Raw genomic sequence first — 10965 nt, forward strand, 5'->3', positions numbered from 1 at the left:
TCGTAAGTGAAAAGAATAGAAAACTCAGACTGGTTTTCGCAAAATCCAACATAAATAAGAATTTTGATTACTGGAATGAAGTTATATTTACTAATGAGAGTAAATTTAATATGTTTGGTTCTGACGGTAGAATCTTGGTGTGGAGAAAACCCAGGGAAGAATTTCGCAAACAAAACTTGGTGCCAACAGTAAAACATGGTGGAGGAGGAGTTATGGTATGGGGGTGTATGTCGTCCGCTGGAGTTGGCAATCTTGTTTTTATTGACAGTATAATGGATCAGTACAAGTATATTGACATTTTAAATCGAAATTTGAAATCTTCAGCACGAAAATTGAACCTTCATAACGATTTTAAATTCTACCAGGACAATGACCCCAAGCACACTGCTTTGAACGTTAGACTCTGGCTGCTGTATAACTGTCCTGAAATAATGAAAACACTACCACAAGCTCCAGACTTAAATCACATAGAGAATATTTGGCAAGAATTGGAATCGAGAATTCGCAAACACACCATTTCTTCAAAAGAAAAATTAAAATCGGTGCTTCAAGAAGAATGGGGTAAAATCGCTCCGGAAATCACAAAAAAATTAGTCGAATCCATCCCAAGAAGATTAAATCATATTTTAAAAGTAAAAGGAAATCCAACAAAATATTAAAACCTTTTAAAAAGTAAAAGTTTTTGATAAATATTTGATGGAAAAGTAAGTGTCCCATCACTCATGTGAGCCATTTTTTTGCTCCGTTCTAAACAATTGTATTTTTATTAAATTAATATTTTAATATTTTGAGAAAATGTATGTTATGTAATAATTGCTACTAAATTTAAGTATGAAACACACCCACAAAAAATTTTTACATGTTTTTTAATTTATTTTACTACAGTTTCCTTTTGTAAAGCACAAGTGTCCCATCACTTTTGTGAGACACTGTACTTAAATCTTCTAATTAGTTTGTTTGTTCGTCTATGTTACTTTTTCAGAAATTTTATAAATGTACGTTTTTTACCCCTTATTTGCATCTGAAACCTAATTTTGTATAAACCAACCTTAGAAATCTTTTACTTGAAAACAGATAGAACGTTTCTCTAGTAATTTTATTAATTTTTTGCTTTTGCTCATTTAAATGTTCGGTACTTACGCATTAACCACTTTAGCGCAGTTAGGCAATTTTTTACAAACGAAAAGATAAAAGTTACTCATTGGGTGCAAACTTGCGGTTTTCTCCCCTTTTTGTTTTTTAAAAAGATTTCTAAGCTATGTAGGCTTAGGTAAAGCAGTAAACATTATCAACATATGAAAAGAAAACATACTTTAGTAATTTAAAATACAAATTTTAATTATTAAATAAGGATTATGTGATACATTAAAAAAATAAAACACATATTTTTCTTCAAATTTTTCGGCCCTTTTCGTCTCCCGAAGTACACAACGATCTATTTTCACTTTAAAAAACATCAGAAAATAGCGGAGACCACGGCAACAGCGACTATCTTGGAAACGCATTTCTTCGTTGTTCCCTTTGGAAAATTTCGTACTTTTCTGATGCAAATTTCGCCAAGCAGACTTTATTGTCGACAGCATACAGTATACACATAAAAAATGTTAGTTCTACGAATTTTTTATTTTTTATTTTAATATCGTTTAAAATTTTGTAAAAAGCCAATAAATTAAGATAATAAATTTGTATAAAGGCATTAATTTAAGAATTTACTATGCTTTCATGGTTCAATATCCTGATTCGGCGGTTCGTATCATGTGACTCCAAAGGATCTCATCTCGCGCAAACTACGCTACAAAAATCTAATTCTGTCAGTAATTATCTACATTAATTTCAAGTTAAATCTTAATTTGGAACGTAAGTTTAAATGCGAGAATTATTTCAATTCGTAAGAATAACTTACTCAGAAATTACTCGTATGTAAAACCGCAGTGCTTTACTTCGTTAGTGCATTCTTATTAGACTGGACGAATTTAATCCTTGACTTCCCCTTTTCTATATTTTCGCGTTCGGGTGAGCGGTGTGATTGCATCCTAATTGACTTAATTGCCGCGAATGGCCTTACGGGATAAAATTGAATTATCTGATAAAAATTCTATGTAACTGTATACCAGTATTTGAAGGAAACAATCAATTTGATAAGAAATGGCTGCTATTTCTTTTGAAAATGATGCGTAAAGGGTTACCAGCGAGGATAATCCGTTTGACATCAGTTGTACCATTATTGGCGACTGTAAAGACATAAGGTTTTTTTTTTTTTTTTTTTTTTTTTTTTTTTTTTTTTTTTTGAAAGCAGGAGTGATGAAAAATAAGCAACGCCCTCACCGGGAATAGAGCCACGGACCTCTGGAATACACGCCTAGCGTGCAGACCACTACACTACGAAGGCATTCTAAGAAGGCGGGAGAAATACCTTATAACTCTCTTCAATATTGGCTGAATAAGGACGGCACACTAGGATAGAAAGAAGAACTATTAAAAACTAACTGGTTTAATAAAAACTAATAACTTTGTTTTTATTAACATATGGATAACATTTAACATATGGATAAACCATATATTAATAAAAACAAAACCAAAATCTAAAGGAAAAGGACATCAAAAATACACAACATATGTAAAAACAAACTAACAAGGAACAATACATAAAAGTACGAAGTCTGAACTCGCGCTTGCATTTCGAAGAACAGAGACTTACAAAAACATTTATTTTTCAATCACTGATTAATAGAAAGATGTCTACAAGGCTCTGTGTCCGGGCCCAAGCTTTGCAGTACTATTATGAATTATCTCTTACAGAAATTTTCTAATCTCTTCAGTTGTGAAGTGAAGATGATTTGTTGATTTGTGTTAAAGAAATGCATAAAGCTTTTCATCTTGCCCAAGGTGTTTTAGATTTCATTTATCAGAGGTCAATAGATTTTAAGTTAAACTTAAACCATGAAAAATCCAAGACCATGTATATTGATAGAAAAAATATTACTTATGAAGGATATCAATTGCTTTTAAATGATAATCCTGTTGACAGGGTGGATAAAATTAAATATTTAGGTGTTTTGTTGGACAGCGAACTGGAAAAGTCATATTTCCTACGTTTCTAATAAATGTGAAAGACTTTAGCGTGGGCTGAATCGAATTGCATATAATGGTTTTGGTGTTGAATCGAATGCTAGCGCAATTATTTATAAACACGGCATTTTATATTTTATTTCATATGGATGTAAAGCTTGGGGACTCTCTCTAAAAAAGGAAATTAATTCTAACCGCCTGCTTCGAGTTCAAAGATGAATTTTAGTGAGAGTTACAGGGGTTGGACAAAAATATGGAAACACCTTTAAAAAACATGTTTCTTTGCTTAATATGGTGTAGGAAACCCGTTGGCATCCAAAACAGCTTGCAGTCTTCTCGGAATGGATAAATACAGTTCCTGTATGTTTGCCAAGGGAATATTATACCATTCTTCCTGCAAAACGGTGGGAAGTTCAGATAACGATGTTGGCGGTGGATAACGAGAACGCACTTTCCGTTCCAATGTAGACCACAAAGGTTCGATAATATTCAGGTCTGGTGACTGTGGTGGGCAGGGGAGATGGGACAACTCATCCTCGTGCTCAGAAAACCAGTCCTGGACAATGTGAGCTGTGTGAACAGGGGGTTTGTTATCTTGGAAGACACCATCATTATCGGGGAACAAAGTTTGTACCATGGGATGAACTTGATCGGCCAAAATGTCTTGGCAGTCATGTGCCCTGACACAGTTATCATGGGGCTAGCAGAGAACCACGATATGGCTGCCCAAACCATAACAGAAACCCCGCCATGTTTCACTCTTTGCAACAAGTAGTCTGTATTATAGGCTTGAGATGGCTTTCTCCAGACGTAAACTCGGCCAGAAGTGGGAAACAATGTGAAAGAAGACTCGTCAGACCATATTACTCCCTTCCACTGCTCTATAGTCCAGGCTTAATGACTTAAACACCACCTTTTCCTGTTACGGGCATTAGCATCACTGATGAGTGGCTTCTCAATTGCAGCACGGCCAGCAATTCCCTGTTTATGAAGCTCCCTTCTAATTGTTTTGGTACTCACAGGGTTCGGTAACACAACATTCATTTCAGCAGTAATTTTTGCAGCTGTGAACTTCTTATTTTTCGTCAGAATTGCCCTTAATGATCGTCTGTCACGATCACTCAGGACACACTTTCGTCCGCGCTGTGATTTAGCAGAGGATGTTTTTCCGCTTTTCAAATATGCGGAATAAATCTTCGATACAGTACCTCTTGAAACATTCAGCACCTCGGCTACCTTGCTTACGGAGGCATCTACCATACGTCCTCCAACAATTTGCCCACGTTCGAAGTCTGTTAACTTTGACATAATGGAATGACAACCTCACATAACAGTACTCCGACAACAACTGAACTGTTTAGCACATTTATGAAGTTGTATAGGTGGCTTCAGTAGTCAAAAACGCCAGCGCCACCTACATATTTCATTAAAATCAATCTTTCTTTTCAAACATGCATTTCACAAGGTGTTCCCATATTTTTGTCCGTCCATTGTATAAGGGATTACAGAACTATTAGTTTACAATACTGTTTTCTCTCTTGATTTGTCTATTATGACCTTGATAGATTACAAGAATAGTCTTGCAAATTGTTCCAGTTCTCATTTTGATCGTTTATTGCCCTTGCCTGTTCTTCCACATCCTTCTGTAAGACAACCAGTACAGATTCTGGATACCATGAACACTGCTGTAAATTCATTCTCATTTGTGTGCTATACGGATCGGATGGTAATAGAATTGATGATAAAGTTGTTTTTGCTTATGTTATTTTTGAAAATGATGTTGAAATTGAGTACCACTAATTTCGCATTAGAAATGAATGTATTGTATAGATTTCTGAGCTTCTGTGTATTAAGTTTCCAATTAAACGGACACTTAGCCAGGATGGACGTGGTTACAGCTACTTAATCTGAACGGATTCACTCTCTTCCCTGGAGTCCCTTACAGATACCTTGTAGGGTTTGTATTTATTTTAACTAACATTTATTTTAAGTTTAAGCTATCTTTCCTGTCAAGCCTTTACTTTCCTCTAGAATTGCCAATGCCAGAGTATGTAAATTGTAGTAGAACGCGCAGTATATTCAAATTTTAGCAGAAGTAAGTTGAGTTTAAATAGAAGGGAAACAAGATTGTATGTGTGTTTCTTGAATCGCTAGCGTGAAAGTTGCTAGGTAGAAATTTAAGAACCGCGCGTTTCGGCCTGTGTCCCTATCTCGGCCGTTCGTTGAATCTTTCAACTGCTTAATCAGGAAGCTTGCTGAATCTCAGCTGTATTTTAGAACGCGGTTAAGTTAGTTACGATTTCAGAGCCTCGTAGGTAGGGATCTAGTCGTTTATTCATCCTGTCATTAATTTTTAGTTTCACAGTTCTGTTTTTGTTATACCTCCGGATCGGCGTAGTTTGTGAGCGTCAAGTGAACGCAGCTGTTATTTCTGAAGTGGAATAAAAGGGCTTTAAAACCTTTCTTACGTGTTTGCGTAAATTACAGTTCATAGCAGTTACTACCACAATTGCTGACAAGTTGGGGCCACGCAACACTACAACCTCATCATGTAATGATATTATCGGTAATATACAACAGTCTCTCTCAGATCTGAAGAAAAAGGGTATTTCAGTGTTTTTTTACATTTGTCCGTGGTCATTCAGGTAATTATGGAAACGAGAGAGCTGATTGCCTTGCTAATAATGCAACTAAAAATTATATTAACCCTTTGTTGCATCATGTCCGCTCTAGTAGACAAAAGTTTAAATTTGTTTATTCTTCTGTAAATGCCTTAACAGATTCCATTCCTGTGTTTATTCATTCTATATTATTAGAACTTTCAACTGTCGATCATAGATGGATGTATAGCATCACTAAGTAAAGCATTCCTATTTGGAGAAAGGCTGTTACTTCTGTTTCCAAGTTAGTACAATTTCTCATAGTAAACTTTATATAATATTGCTTACATTGTAGAGTCATTAGGTTAATTGGAAGCAGAAAAGATGAAAAATATGCAACTGCCTTCGCCGGGAATCGAACCACGGACCCTGGAATACCGACCCAGTGTGCTACTGTTACACCACGAAGGCACGCTCGGGAAGTGGGAGAAATACCTTATATACTCCCCTTTTTAAAGGGCGACTAGGGTTTTAGGGGACCTAGTCACCAAATCCTGGATGCGGAGAATCATCATCCACAACCCTTTTAGTTCGGGCGCCACTTGTAGAGTCATTAGGTTAATTGGAAGCAGAAAAGATGAAAAATATGCAACCGCCTTCGCCGGGAATCGAACCACGGACCTCTGGATTACCGGCCCAATGTGCTACCGTTACACCACGAATGCACGCTCGGGAAGTGAGACAAAAACATTATAAAATTTTCTTATACTGCAATTTTTTATTCATAATTAGTCATTTTAAACATTTTATTTTAAATGCCAGTTTGAGAAAATTGTGGAGTGGGTAGATAAAGATCTACCGAAAAGAGTGAATTAAAACCCAAATGGACTGCTTTATCAAGCCGAAACACCACTGGAAATGTTTATGTCTGGCAAGGAATTTCTAGAACATTTGACATTTGAATCCAATAGGTACAGGTTACAAAATCGTAGCAAAATGAATTCGATCACAATCGACGAAATGAAGGTATTTTGGGGGATCTGTATGTACAGGTCAGTTGTAGATTTACCATTTAGAAGATGGTAACGATTACTGCAAACAAGGCAGGAAAGGATTTCAAATGCAATGACCGCAAATCGTTGGGAAGAGATTTGTGTGCATGTACTTATAGGCATGCTGTCCACTGTAGTGAACAAACTATAGCAATTATTTAAAACGAAATTTGAATAAAATAAATTTTTTATTATTACTAAGGTTATTTTAAGTAGAAAAAATGCAAACATTTTCGTTTAACTTCTCTGGATTATTTGTATGCAACAAAAGGTTAATGCTGATGTAAATATTCCAAAATCTTATTTAAAAAAACATTCAAAGCTAAAATGATTGAGCAATGGAATTGTGATTATATCTCTTCTAATAAGGGAACTGTTACAAAAATATTCTTCCCAACTATTTGTGAAAGACTGAAAAGTAAGGACTTATTGCTCAATTTTAAAGTTACGCAATTTTTGTCTGGACATTGTAAGTTTAAAGTTTATCTCGAACGGTTTACGCTGACATCTTCCAGTTTATGTTATTGCAATCTCAACGTTCAGCAAAGTGTTTTTCGTTTGCTTTTTGACTACCCATTGCTTGATAATGCAAGAAATATATTTAAATGCAGGTTAAAATTAATTGGAATTCATTGACCGCCGAAATGTTATGATTTTGTATCTTCAGCTTCGGCCTATAGAGCCTTTGACGACTTAGTTTACTTTTATTTTAAACATTATAAATGATAGTAATTCAGAAGTCAAACAACAAAAATCAGCGTTACATTTTCAAAATTTTCACAAGACTAGTTTCGATGGTTTTACCGAGCCACCATGGACAAGAATTCTTGTCCAGGCTTTCTTATCTTATCTAATCATTATTTCCTATCTTGATCATTTGAGGTTTTGCAGCTGAGGATGGTGGTTAAGATAAGGAAGTCTGGACAAGAATTCTTGTCCAGGCTTTCTTATGTTATCTAATCATTATTTCCTATCTTGTTCATTTGCGGTTTTGCAGCTGAGGATGGTGGTTAAGATAAAAAAGCCTGGACAAGAATTCTTGTCCAGGCTTTCTTATCTTATTTAATCATTATTTCCTATCTTGTTCATTTGCGGTTTTGCAGCTGAAGATAGTGGTTCGGTAAAACCATCGAAACTGGTCCTGTGAATATTTTGAAGATATAATGCTGATTTTTGTTGTTTAACTTCTGAATTAGTATTTATTCGGCGTGTTATTGTGTCTTAATTGTAAATGATTTCTTTATACATTTATGTATTTTTGTATTTACTTTTGTGTGTGTGTTTTTTGCTTTGTATTTGATTTCGTTGTAGTATTGAAAATTGATGTTATTGCTTACAATTTTGCGTTTTTACTTCCTTGTACGAAGTAAAAAGGAAGTAAAAAAAGCTTCAGGCAGCATATTTCAACGAAAATATGCACTTTGACCGCTTTCGAATGCAATTTAACGATGTTTTTGCGTGATGTTTGTACGTAAGGACAGAATAAAAGACTCTTTTCCTCCAAAAAAACTAAAAAACTGCTTTAAAATGAATTCTGAAGAGAATTTTTCGTGGCGAACGTACGAACGAACGAACGTACGTACGCAAGTATCTCGCATAACTCAAAAACGAGTAGCCTCAGAACGTTAAAATTTTGTATATAAGACTACTATAACATGTACATGTGCAGCTCGTATTTTGGTTTCAATCGGCCGCGCCAAACGTATATAAATATATTTATAAGTATATCCACTCTGTCACCCGGCTCAGTGATCTCAGTTTCTTTACTCTTATATGTTTGTAAATTGTACATTTTTTGCTTTAAAAATGATTGAATTATGTTGTTTTTATCTTCCGGTTAAGGGTTTTATGCCTTTAGTAAATCTGTATGCAATATTTTTAGAATTATCAACAATTTAAAAGTTGTTTAGGTGCCGCTAAACCTATTTTAATGGCGGCCATTGCTTGTTTACATTTGAAACAGCTGAGTAGTGAATTTGTTGCCAATCTAGAGAAAAGTAGCTTCGCAACAACAAAGATAAACGTCTTCATTTATTATTGCGATTTAAATCATGCTTAATCCTTTCTGGAATTTTTTCGAGGAAATAAGTGTTTAAGATTTACTTAATTTTTAATAATTAGTAATTTAATTTTTAATAATTAGTAATTTTTAGTAGAGATATTTTGAGTTTCTATGTATTTTTGCCTTGTCGCGAAGTGAGAACGTGAAAAACTGTTTCTTTTTTGTTTTGCTTGCTTAATTTATTTTGTACATCGTTCTAGCTTTATTATAGTACTTGAATAGAACATGTGGCAACGATTAGATAATTCTTTAAATGATACAAATTTTGTGCATTCTGAGTTATAATATGAACGAAATATAATACTGTGAAGTGAACCTAGCGCCAGAGTGTCGCTATGGTAAACAAATAGAGTGAATTTTAAAGAATGCACTTATTCTATTGTGGTTTATGCGCTGGCGGTGAAGTAGATATAATTAAATCCAATAAGTTTAAACAAAATGCAAGAAAATGCGTATAATTTAATATTCCGTACAAGGAAGTTATGTGGTATACACATCAGATTTTTTTTACTTACGTTTTCTAAGTCTCGTGTGATACTTTGTGGAGTACGAGGATTTCTTTTTCTTTAAATAGGAAAAAACCCACGATTCCCACCAACCCACTCTCACTGTTGATTTTCTTCATAATTATCTTATATAAATATGAGATGCTTTCATGGCATCAAAGAGGATTTTCAAAATTAATCTTAAGACCATTTCTCAAATCATTAAAATAAGGAAAGATCTCTAGGACGTGCTTAGCGTCACCACTCCACATAGATTGCATCTTTTATCTTCTTGCAACCCAAATCTCAAGAGATATACCAGGAAATGACCATGTCCGGTTAAAAATTGGTTAACGTCTAATGTCATTATACACAGTATGTTTTTCCCTTATTATATTTTAATGTTTAAAATACTCAACTTTCCTTTCAGAAGCAAAACATTTATTTTTGTAATCATTAAAATGATATTCTTTAATAGATCTAATAGCAATAGTCCTTGAACCTTGAACATAGGGCGTCCCTGAGACACTCCCCAGGGCAGCCTCTTTGGCGAGAACATCCGCCCTCAAGTTTCCGGTTATACCCACATGTGCCTTAACCTAACCAAAATTTATTTAAAAAAATTTCGTCACGTCTTTGTAAATATTCTTAATTATTCTTTGTAATAATTCTTTTGTTTTGTATTATTCTTTGTAAATATTCTTAATATTCATTGCATTATTATGTCCAGTATTATTGAGAGCCTCCAAAGATGGTAAACAATCTGTATAAATATAGAGTTATAATTACTCTTAGCAATCCATTTAGGGACAGGACATAGAAAATTGCGGTGAGCTCGGCTTGATAAACTAAATTATAGTTTTCCAACCCCAGTCTACATGAAAAAATCTCAGTATCAAAATAAAAAGCACAAAACCCGAGCCCACTCCGCCCTAAAAATCTGAACTGTCAGTAAAAATTTCCTACTATCTCAAATCTTTATTATAGACATTATAAGGAATAGAAATACGACATGCAGCATTTATTATGTGAATACTGAAAACAGAAAATGAATCTGAGAGAATTGAGATATTATCATAATTAGTAACATTTAAAATACCACTTCTTAATCAAGATAGCACCCATAAATAATAGATAAAAGCAGTGGCCCCGCCAATATACTTAGCACCTCGCTCAAGACTGTATGGAAGCAAGGTTAGGTTAGGTTATTCAATTACGCAAAGCCTTGAGGGATATCTGCCTAAGGGGAGGGATGCCTTCGTGGAGGACTTTCTAAGGGAACCTGGCTCGTATACGCGTTATACATGGGGAAAACCACGAAAACACCCATGCGGCCAGCCCGTTCGCGGGATTCGAACCTCGGACCGAACTACCAGTGTTCAGCAATTTTACCGCTCGGCTGCTGGTGGGCCGTATGGAAGCAAGGAGTTGAGCGTGAGAAGCCAGCTCCTTTGAGCAGTATCCAACTTCAAATGTAATCGAATTATCCCCCCCCGCTTCCCTGTGACCCCATGCCGTAATACCATACATAACAATGTGTAAAAAAAGATTATTATACAATGATTTTAAAATAGTATACTTTTTAATTAGAACATTAGGTGAATAACTTCTCTTATAAAAATTTGTAATAAAATCTGTACGTTTTTGGTTTGGATTATGATGATAAATAAAATTAAATTTTGTATCCAAATAAACAC

The sequence above is a fragment of the Stegodyphus dumicola genome, chromosome 3, assembly GCF_044657685.1.
Source record: "Stegodyphus dumicola isolate Sdum_Otavi_A_Nest chromosome 3, ASM4465768v1".
NCBI lineage: Eukaryota > Metazoa > Arthropoda > Arachnida > Araneae > Eresidae > Stegodyphus > Stegodyphus dumicola.